Source organism: Triturus cristatus, chromosome 4_1, assembly GCF_964204655.1.
Source record: "Triturus cristatus chromosome 4_1, aTriCri1.1, whole genome shotgun sequence".
Taxonomy (NCBI): Eukaryota; Metazoa; Chordata; class Amphibia; order Caudata; family Salamandridae; genus Triturus; species Triturus cristatus.
The window spans coordinates 1,132,297,856-1,132,305,362 of NC_140585.1; the positions used below are offsets into that span (position 1 = coordinate 1,132,297,856).

The 7,507-nt window shown below is 43.2% G+C and overlaps 1 long non-coding RNA gene across 1 annotated transcript in view; it reads right to left on the reverse strand.

The window, feature by feature from the left end:
* Nucleotides 1–805: 805 nt before the first annotated feature.
* LOC146856148 (uncharacterized) overlaps nt 806–7,507 on the reverse strand; it is a 260,681-nt gene continuing 253,979 nt past the window's right edge. Inside the window, exons 2-3 of the long non-coding RNA XR_014981440.1 lie at nt 4,506–4,535; nt 806–941 (exon numbers count right to left, since the gene is read on the reverse strand). This is a non-coding gene — a long non-coding RNA (uncharacterized LOC146856148). The remainder of the gene's footprint in view (nt 942–4,505; nt 4,536–7,507) is intronic.

The window sequence follows — 7,507 nt, forward strand, 5'->3', positions numbered from 1 at the left end:
GTAAGGAAATACAGAGAGTGTACTGAAGAAATTAGGACCAAGAGGCTGACCAATGGCCCGTTAACCATCAGCTAAGACTAAAAGATTGTTCTTGGAAACCAAAGGAAAGGCTTGCAAACTTTCAATAGATGTTCCACAGAGCCAGCAGCCTGGTGTGCTGGAGAATCCAAGTGAGGTCTCACTCAGGTCACAGTCATCAACTCTCTTACAAGACACTGAAAAACTCTACTGTCCGTGGGTAGTTTTTGGGCCAAGGGTTTGGCAATCTGTGATGAGTCCCTTGGGCAGGAGGACCTAAGGATACTTAGGGCTTGATTTAGAGCACAGCAGAGGAGTTACTCCATCGCAAACGTGACAGATATCCTGTCCGCAGTGTTACAAGTGCATTATATCCAATGGCACTTGTAATACAGCGGACGAGATATCCATCATGTTTGTGACGGAGTTACCCCTCTGCTGAATTCTAAATCTGACCCTTAATAAACTGAAGGGCAGCCGCGACCCGTGCAGGTAAGAGCAGTTGGGCGGTGGGGCTGATTGGGGGGGAGGGTGGGAATTCGACAGGCAACAAAGGAAAATTAATTATTAGTCTGTGATAATTCCCCCCACCCAGCCCAACCGCTCCACTGCTCCTACCTGCAGGGGCCGCGGCTGCTGAAGGGATTCTGCAAATGTAGAAGGTGGTGGCCAGGGATGTCCCTAGGTCAGGGAAAGAAAAGCGAGGGTGGCTGTGCAGCGTATAAACTAGATCATGAGTACTAATCAATCAATAATTCACACCTTGTTACCTCCTGTCACAGCCTTGTGAGAGTTTCTGCTCCTTTGCATGCAGCACTTTGTTTCCTTGAGTGTGGTATCTTCCACTTCCAGGAACATTTTTCATCGGGATTCCCTATAATGCACCATTGCAGGGCATTGCTTTGCTGCCATAGTTGGGATGCCTGTCAGAAAGATCACAAGAACAGGCCTCAGCCACCTGCTCATGAAAGAATATTTTATGTTAAAAAAAAAGAAGTTAATGAGAGTTGATGGGGTAATCCAACAGATGTCACCCACCAGTTGCTTTCAAACACGGTAACATACTAGAATGTCAATTAGGTGGTTACTCAAAATATTGAGTTTTTAATATTGTGATACCTAAATACCATTTTAAGAATATTGTTAGTATAAAAATATCATGTCAAAGACAATCATTGTTGAGAATATCCTTTTTTGGTAAATCATTTTGTTTTAAATAATATTGTTTTATTTATTATCGTTTACATAAATGTAGTTGAGAAAAATATATTTTTTAAATAAATTTAATATATTAGTTAAAATATTCAGTAATTGTGCTGTTAGTATAATTGGTATCTATTCAGTTTTTAATTAACTTTGTAATTTCTTTTTTAATGAACTTAGTAATTTTTAACGTAGTAGTGGGCTGTTGGGTTTGTAGGGGAATAGGGTGGGAAGTAAATTAAATAATATTTTTTTATTGTTAAATTTCTATTGCAAATTAAACATTTTATTGATTGATCATTATGTACATTGTTTTATTAGTCTCTTTTTCTCAATGGCCCGAATAATCTTTTCCTGCTTCTCAACTTTTCCGAAAAGGGTTTGCCTGATTCTCACTGAAACATTGATGCATCTGCCCCTATTGCCGCCAATCTGGACGATGTTACGCCCAGGTTCTCAGTAAAGTATTTTTGTATGCCCTCCTGAATCATTTCCCTGAAAACCTGATCCTCCAGAACTTCAGCTTTTAATCGGCACCTCTGGGTTACCACTCTTTCTCCACCCCACTACAGTAACACGAGTAAGGAGTTATGGTCAGAATGTGTTCTCAGGAGGAGTTACATCATGGACCACTGCACTATGGGTGCTCTGGGAGGTTAGAAATCTATCCAATCAAACATGGAGGGCGTGCATGTCTTCATAAAATGAGTTCCCTCTTCTCTGGGTGGTGAGCTCACTTAGACTCTATCAGGTGCCAGAGCTCTTCCTAGACCTGTAAGGCCCTAGCCACTCTAACCACTGCTGAAGTGGACAAAGAAAAGTGGGACCCGTCGAAATGAGTGTCGGTGATGCAGTTAAAGTCCCTGCCTATGATTTGTGGGTAATGCATTAAAATGGCCAGTTGATTAAATAATTGTATCAAAGTATCCCATTTGGTCGCTGTTAGGTCATGCACATTCACAAAGACATTCTTTTTCCCTTCAGTCTCCAACTCAGAATCAAATACTGCCCCTCCTGTTAACAAAAACCTGCGTCATCGGGAAAGGGAATCCTGGAATGCTCAAGATCAGCATCCCTCTAACATTCGTAGAGTACTTCATAAAGTAAACCTGTCCCCTCCAGCAACTCTGGAGAGCCAGGCTCTCTGCCCTTGTCAGGTGCGTTTCCTGTAGCATAACTACCGGAGCCAAGTTTGTTTAACATATGCTTGTACATTGTATCTCTTTGTCATGCTACTCAGCACTGCAAGTCTATCTAATGACTTGCGATGTAAAGGTATCACGTTCTAACAAAGCAGTCGTTGTAACAACCATATTTTAATAGAACACGATGTAATAGCATGCGTAGTAACATGCTATATGCCTGGCTACACACTGGTGTTGCAGAGTAAAATTCTGTGTATACTGCTCACACCCGGCAGCACTCCACACTAGGGGTCTTTCAGCAGCTGTTAGGCTCTAATTGCGTATATGTCAGTAATCTGCTCTTCCTCTGATGCACACTGGTGAAAGTGCTGCATGCCACTCCTGTCCACAATTTCCCTCTATGTTCAGAGCATCAAGTGGAAGACACTGCTGGGACTGCTTCACTATCCAGGCTGCACAGCAGTGGCACTGGTCAGTAGCGGTCTATTCTCACTGGGAGATGAACGAAAAGTAGGCTAAAAGGAAGGGAGAGGCCCAGCCAATTTAGGTGTACCATCTAAATAGGGAAAGGGAGGCCCACAAGCAGTTCAAACTACCTGCCGCCAGTCACCCACTCGGTGTCCTCTAGGGACTGGGAGGGAAACTCCTCAGTCCCCTTGCAGTTGTAGCTTCTCGCCCTCATGTGCTGCTACACTGGGAATGCTGCTGCTCTTCTAGGTCTTTCACCGCCTGGAGGTTGACGGCCTCCTCCACCTTCCAGCTCCCCTCACCCCATCAGGGCCACATCAGTGCCTGGGCTGCACCAAATTGGAGCTCTTGTGCCACCTTCTTCTTGGTGTCAGACAGCTCCGGTGAGTTTTCCCGGTATGGTAGCAAGTTCAGCGCACCCCAGTGTACAGGAATAAGGCACCAGCAGAGCCCAGGTGCTCACGAGCTTGGCGCTCATGCAACTGTTGCCGTGCTCATCCTGGTCACACCTGCATGCCCACCTTTAATTGATAATTATATATAAAGTTTTCTAATGGTAGACATATTATGTGCATTATTTGTTTTTTAATTATTTATTCCTTTTTAGAGTGTTTTCAAATAATAATGTTTGTAATATGTATTTTTAAGTTATTACATCTTAAAGTTAATTGTTTCGTGTTATATAGTTTATCACAATAGGTTTTGTTGGATTTATTATTTAAGTAATTTTTTGATGTTTATTGTTTGTTTTTGTAGGTAAAGAAGTACATTTTAAAGAAATTATTTTACCTTTTTAGTGCAAATTTATTTTTATATTTTTTCATTGCAATGTAACTTGTAATATTTATTCATAATATGTTTTTTTTCTGATATTAAGTATTTACATGTTTTGTATAAAATCATTAGGAGGTGGAATGATAGTTGTACTCTTTCCAGAGTCCAACATTTTGTCTACTGTTTCTTGGACTGGAGTGGAAATAGTAAATCTAACCACTCTGGAGTCCAGCACATTAACTACTATTGCATACACTGGAGTGGGAGCAGTAAATCTAACCCCTCCGTAGTCCAACACTTTTACAACTGTTTCTTAGACTGGAGTGGGAATAGTAAATCTAACCCTTTTGGAGCCCTACACTTTCCCAATTGTTGCTTAAACGTTATACGTCGTAAACTTACCCTATGGTTTACTAGAATGGAGTGGGATTTGTAAATCAAGCCCTTACAAGGTACATACTTTATGTCAAACAATATTTATAGTAACCATTTTTGTATTGGTATTATTTTTAGAACAATGTCATTTGTTTTTAAAATGTATATTTTTACATTCATTACATTAGTTTCATTATTTATTATAATTTGGTATACAGGTTTGTATAACTGTTCATGGTAATATTATTTTTGTATTTTGTTATTTTAAATCCGTTGTTAATATCTTTTATAAAAGATAGATAAATAGATACATACATAACATGTTTATCTTCATATAATATATTTACTTTGAAGGGTAAAAGTATTTTATATATTCATGTGCAATCCATCAAATAGTCTTTATTCGATCATTTTCCAGGTGAGCATAAAAAATGCACATGATTTAAAACACACACATATTAATATAAAAACATTCAAATATTTAAGAATTTTAAAATGCAGCAATAAAAATAGAATACATACCAGGCACAAAAGCCATAAAAAAGACCTGTTCTAAAAACATAAAATAATGTAAATTAATACAAATCACAGAAGCCAAGACATAAGATATCAGTAGAATTGAGCATTCATTGTTTGGAATAACATTGCCTTACTCACACGTAAAATTCCCCTAAAAAAACGTCCGAACACATAACAGGTATCTTGGTCATTTAGCTGCTGTAAGAAGAGCAAAGCAGCTTTGACTTATTACATTTGTGCCTGCACAACAGAGGCAATAGAAATTTCCTAGTACAAGACAGATAGAAATTAAAAAAGAAAAAAAGTGCAATAAGTTCTGGTTTGATTGCTCGTCACATGGGCAAATACAAATATCGTTTGGAGAGTATTGCCCTAAGGGGAAACACAACATCCAGCATATCGTTCCCAACCTAAAATGAGCCAGCAAGTTGCGTTCGTACACGTTCTGCACAAATAATGGGTATGGGGCAATCCCGGCTGTCATTTGAACAAAACAATACTCTCTTACAGATGACTTCACCACATCCACATCCTCTCTAGAGGCTTGTCTGTGTGAAGCAAAGCATTCCTGGGTCCAGATTTAGTTTTTCTTGGTGATACTTTCAGTTTTCTCAAATAAGTGAGCACAGCCCAGAGCTCTCTTATATACTTTAGCCATGGAATGTTCAATCCATGGTTGCAAGCAAGTGAATTTCTAACAACTGCATGGTTGAGCTTAGCTTCCTTATTTGACCAAGTGAAACACCAAAGGGCTACAGGGGTGGCACCAATAAGGTCCTGAACATACTTAAGGGCGTAGGGGGAAGTGAGGTGTCGAGGGAGAAACCTCCAACAGGCAGCTGCAAAATCTATGTTCCTTGACTTGGATGGCAGCAACATCCCTACAACCCCATTTCATCATGTCATATGTCAAGGTTGGAAGGCATTTCCTTTTATAAATTTCTATTAATGGGGCCAGTGGCTTTCTACCAATGCAAGCAGCAAGCAGCAAGAGAGAAAATGGTGCAGACCACACAAGAAAATCGAGTTAATCTATTTCTAAGACACGCAAACCATGCTCAAGCATCAGCAAAATCCAAGCCAAGATAATGAAAAGAGGATACCCTGTCTAATTTTTTTCCTTCAATCGATTGGGTAGTAGTTCTGAGGTTCCAAGTCAAGACCCTTCATGAATTTCACAGCGGTACATCTGCCCCAGCAACATCTAGTGTTATCTCCAAATCATTAATATACAATTAAAAAAGGATGTGGGCAGGTTACGCAGAGTTGGCTTACTCCTCGATTTACTGCATATAGAGTACACTCTCCGGCCTCGGCAAATCTTACTTTTGTATATTCATGTTCATTTTTAAAATGCCAATAGGTAGTTATAGTTAGGACCTTGTTTCTATTCAAAAAGCGTTTATTGTTTTCCGAATAACTTTAGTGCCGGTTGACGAATCTTCGTGAAATTTTCAAAACTTATGGCCCGCTACGGTCAGCTCCTATCTTGAAAGTTTCGGGGTGAATTGGCAAGCGGGGGCCGAGAAAAAAGGGGGGTCCCAAAACGTGTTTGCTCCATGTTAATTCCCATAGGAAATTGTAGACACGACTACAGCCCGAACTGCTGAACACCGAATTTGGCAAAAAGGTAGTGCTTGCTTCAGAAAGAGACCTTGTTTTTTAAATGGTGTAAATCCATTCAGTAGTTGCTGAGAAAATCAAGAAATAAAAGTTTCGATATATAGAGGCGCGGTGGATCTGCGCACCCTCCCGATCACAAGCTGCATTCTAATTGGCTGTCAACACTTCAAACCAGGAAGGTTGGCGGCCATCTTACCGAGGCACAAGAAATCAGTTAAACAAACGCGAAAAACAAGAAAAGGGGGCAGGGTAGAAACACCCTGACACCCTAGGCCTGCCTAGGGGATCCCACAAGGACCCCCAGGGCCAAAAAAAGCATTTTGTTTTTAAATCGCGAGATGCACGGATGATCCGCGGATCCGGCCTCGAAAATAAAAAAACAAAGCGCTGGCTCCCGCGCTTCGTTATTAATTAGCTCCCGGGGGCATGTGAAAAATATATTTGCGGGGGCCCAGGGGGACCCACGCAGCCCTGGGGACTGCCACCACCCCGGGGCTTTCTATAAATATTTGCATGGGGGCACACAGCCCCCCCAAGCCCCAGGGACCGCCACCCCTGGGGCTATCTTTTCATATTTGTGGGAGGGCACATGGCCCCCCCGCAGCCCCAGGGACCGCCACCCCCGGGGCTTGTTTAAAAAAAAAAACTACCTGTATGGGGGGCTTGAGCCCCCCCACATGCCCCGGGGACCACCACCTCCCCAGCGCACTAAGTATGCAAATTTGGGGGTCTGTTACAGACCCCCGAGCCCCGGAGACCACCACCTCCCCGGGGCTTTGCTAATGTTGGGAGGGGGGGCCGCGCGGCCCACCTCCTGGAGCCAGTGATGGCCCTGGGGACCGCCAGGGCCAGCTCCTGCAGTGTCCCGGGGTGCCCACCCTCGGGACACTGCTCTTTGCAACGAAAGGGCGGGAGCCTTGCGGCTCCCGCCCTGTCATTGCAAACTCTGGTTTGGGTTTTGAAAGCAAGAGCAGGAAACCTGCTCTCGCTTTCAAATTCCAAACCATATTGCTTTTCCACACAGGGAGCTGCATCTTAGCAGCTCCCTGTGTGGAAAAGCAATGCCGGCTCCTGCAGGAGGCGGGCAGCTGGCCGGACCGTGGGGGAATTGGAGACCCCCTACGGTCCCCAATGAGAGGCCAGGCCCCCGGGGGATGAGGTCCCCGGGGCCATAAGTGGCCCAGGAGGGGGGCCACGGGGCCCCCACCCACATAAACATTTTTTTTTTTAAAACACGGAATGGCCGGCCCCGGGGGATGTGGTCCCCGGTGCCATAAATGGCCTGAGGAGGGGGGCCACGCAGCACCCCTCCTATAATTTAATTTTAAAAAAAACCTGGCCATGCCCCAGGGGATGGGGTCCGCGGGGCTGAATATGGCCTC